Here is a 3987-nt window from a genome sequence, read left to right on the forward strand (position 1 = left end):
GGTCCGGGTTGTTGTTGTTCAGCTGTTGGATCTCCTCGAGCTTCGGTAATCAATTGGACGGTGTGTATTTCAATATCACCATCAGACATATATTCATCTTCACTCCTCTTCTTTCGGTCAAACTTTGAGTAAGAAACCGAAGCTTAACCCTGTGAAGCCTGGAGTTGTGAAACGTGATCATTTTGTAAAGCGATTCGATCAAAAACAGTTTTACGTGCTTTCAGCACTAACTGCTTCTTCTTTTGATAAAATTCCCTTGGCTTCAATTTGTCTGATTGCAATTTCTTTGATTCTGCATATATCTTATAGAGATTTTTGCCGAAAGAAGTTTTATAAGATTTTGGGGGTCTACCGCCTTTCCTGTCATATGGCTGGTAACGCAGCTCTGCGGTGGTTGCATTTTTCTTCACCATATTAAGTGTTCCAAATGAGGTTTTGAAGGAACCCATTCGATTATCCTTCTGGTTTTGGAATGTCACAAAATTTAATTTGTGATTTGGGGTTTTCACTCACTTGGGTGTCAGCGTTGAAAACACACTTTTCCTTGGCTTAGCTTCTTCAGATTGGAAAATCCCACTTTCCTTCCCTTTGGCAGTAACAGTGAAAGTGGGTTCGTCATCTTCATCATATGCAGAAACTATCTTTTTTGGACATGATAGCCTCTGAAAGATAGAGGTTCTTGGTTTTTCATCAGTAATATTCTTCTCAAATGCAGGAACAATGACATTTGGGCGACGACCCCTAGATGGCAAACGTTGGACCGTCAGGTTTTCCTCAGGATATGATGTTCTCTTCACGAACTGTACAGATTCGGAGATTGTGCTGAACCTCATTTCAGCTCCAGCAGCTCCAGTGTTGAAAACACAGTTGGGTAGTTGCACTTCCGATCCTTCTCCGAAGAAAATAGTTAGCTTCAGGCTTCAGGATGCAATTGAACTCTTAAACACCATTTCACCTGCAATAAAAATATCAATAATATTAACTTTCTTATATATGAGTTATAAAAAGTAATGCCTTCACTTGTACTTCAGCCTCAAAGATGGGAGGAGGAATTAAAAGGGTCCCCACCGGGCTTGCCAGAATTTGTGGACTCAAAAAAAGGCGCTTGGCATCGTGTCGATGATGAGACACCAGACGATATATCGAATCACAAATGTTATTTTATTTTATTTATTTTTTATCTTTGTAGGCTCTTCCATTCCTAATGGAGGCTTCCAGACTGAGATCTTAGGAACCTCCGGTTAAGGGCTAAGTACAAATAAAAGGGCAAGAAAATGTGCGAATTATAAATTTTGCTATTTATATATATATATATATTCACTACAACATATAACTTTTTATATGTATATATATATAACTTTATATATATATATATATTATATCAGTGCTCTTGCCTGTGCCTTGTCATTGCATTGCATGCATTGTTGTCTCTATAAAATATATATATCTCATTAGAAATTACCGCTGCCTCGAGATAAGTTTTCTGCCATTGCTTTGTAATGAATTCATCGCATTGGATTGATGCATTCATTTTACATAACTCCAATCTTAATTTGGGTCCATATTTGGTAAGCATGAAAGTTACAATGCATGTGTAACATTAAATTTAGTCCATGAATATAAATGAAAGATCAACCGGTGTATACATCCTCAAACAATCATCATTTCTCAAAATATATATAAATATATATATTAATCAATGCTTATCCCATGTGCATCTTTTGAATGGTGGGGCCCACTTTTAAATTCTTCTCTTTAGTTCACGTAGGCTACATACACAATAGCTTATTTTCATGCTTTTCTTTATTTCATTTTATTTCCTTTCACATGCAAGCATGAGCAATGGTAGGTCCCATGTTCCTTGATTCAACTCACAGCTTCATACATGCCATGCATGACTAAAGGTATACATGATCATACATGATAGTGGTGAGTATGCATGCTTCTCATATATATATATATATCTTTTTTTTAATGCATGCATAAACAATGGCGGGTCCCTCCATATGCCATGCATGACCATCATCATTATCACCATCTAGTTCATTTAACCTTATTCGGTTTTTTTTTTAATACATCATTATTGCCTAAGCAATAATTGTGGTTAGACCATGCAGATTGGAATATTATATAAGTCCTGGCGACATATATATATATATATAAAGAATAGGAACAAAATTATGGCATTTGCTATTCAGAATGTTGTGTTCCCGGAGAGTGCTGGATCATGGCAGCACACACTGACATGCCTTTCCTTTTTTTTTATGGTTCTCACATATCTCGCATTTAAATTCCTGGCCAAGACCATGAAGCTTATAAAGTCAATACGGAATTGGCTTTCCATCCTATCCCATAGGCAATTTAAGAGGATTATATTATAGACCTGTTGTTCCTCATTATTACTTTCAGTATCTGCGGGCAATTCTTCCTCTTCACACTCCACTTCCATTTCTTCATATGTCAAAGCTTGTTTTTTTTTTTCTCAACATTTTCTTTTGTTTGTTGAATAGTCTCTTGTAGTAGTTCACACAAACGCTCCATCTTAGCTTCCATCAAAGCAATCTTTTCTTGGACTCAATTTGCTGTGAGTTTAAATTGACTCCATTTTTCCCATAACCACGTCACCCATTAGCAAAATGATTTTTATCTAACGGCTCCAAGGAAGTATGCTTATTCAGAAATAGACGCTCCGCACACTGCTAAATAGTGCCACCAGTTTTCAATCCATGAGCTACTAAGGCCTCTTTTAATTTTTCAAGTCCCAGTTCAATAAGCTCTTTGACAGTGCTATAATAATCAAGATCAACAACAGATTCCAGGAATGAAACCTATCCATTTTCCAATTCTTTTTTTTTATATCCAAATATCTTTCTATCAGCCCAAAGCTTTTCAAAGTCAGCCTCAACCTTTGAAAAAAAATGACCAAGGTCTTACATGGGCTCCCTCCACTCAAAGAATGATGTTAAATATTCCAAAATATGCTCCAAATAATCTTTGTACTGCCTTGTCAGTTTTAGATTTAAAGGAATCTTGTGAGTATTCAAATATATAAAGTATTCAATAGGCTCTCCAAATTTTGAGTTGATGTACTCATTGAATAGTTCATGCATGTCTAGATAGCGACCAAAAGCTTCCATGCATGCCACCATGATCATCGCCACTGAAATCTACATACAGCTCTTCTATTAGCACTTCCTCAAATTCCTCAGTTGCATCTACCACATGAGCAGCCGGATGGCGCCTGTGATACTCCCGAATCTCCTTCAATCGATCATAGAAAACAATGAACAAGTTGATCCCGGTCATCGTCTGTCCTCCCAGTACCGCAATCTCATCCCTTCTCGCATTATCCTTGTCCCCATAGATCTCAGTAAGCTTGTGGGTGGTACTGATGATGAAATCGATCATATTCCGAATACGGTGGTTCTGGAAGAGGCGCTCACAGTTGTTCATGGGGCCCCGTTGGAGTTCCCTCACGACAATGCGCTCCAATCGCTCCACATACCGCGTCACCTCCAGAAGCGTTGACGACATTGCCGGAGAGTGAGGAACGACGACAGAGTAGCTCCGACGTTGGATCTAAGGTTTACTTCCGAGTTTGAGGAAGGAACACGATTATCACCCATCAGTTGCCGAAAAGAGCATGAGCACAGACGATGATAATGTCTTCCTCAGGATGAATAGTCAGTGTTTCAAGTCTGGCAAGAGTTGGTTGCGCCATCAGAACCGGCATGACTTGCTGGAATGTCCTGCGATGAAGCTACTTATCAACGACTAGTAATATGATCGCCTTCTGATCTAGCACCTTCATCTTCCTTACTCCAATCATCTTCATCATCATCATCATCTGAGATAGCATCTAAACTATCTTCATCTTCTTTCTTCGTTTTCTGTCTTCTTTGGATTTTAAAGAAGGGGTGGAGAAGGTGAGTCGGCGATACAGTTTCTCAAGCTCCTCCGTCTTCGCCGGCTCCTCGTCAAGAACAG

General features: G+C 38.7%; 1 pseudogene; it reads right to left on the reverse strand.

Annotated features, from left to right (window-relative positions):
- Positions 1-509: 509 nt before the first annotated feature.
- LOC120263123 lies at positions 510-3534 on the reverse strand (annotated as a pseudogene).
- Between the last annotated feature and the right edge of the window lie 453 nt (positions 3535-3987).

Source organism: Dioscorea cayenensis, chromosome 6, assembly GCF_009730915.1.
Source record: "Dioscorea cayenensis subsp. rotundata cultivar TDr96_F1 chromosome 6, TDr96_F1_v2_PseudoChromosome.rev07_lg8_w22 25.fasta, whole genome shotgun sequence".
In the NCBI taxonomy this organism is placed as follows: Eukaryota; Viridiplantae; Streptophyta; class Magnoliopsida; order Dioscoreales; family Dioscoreaceae; genus Dioscorea; species Dioscorea cayenensis.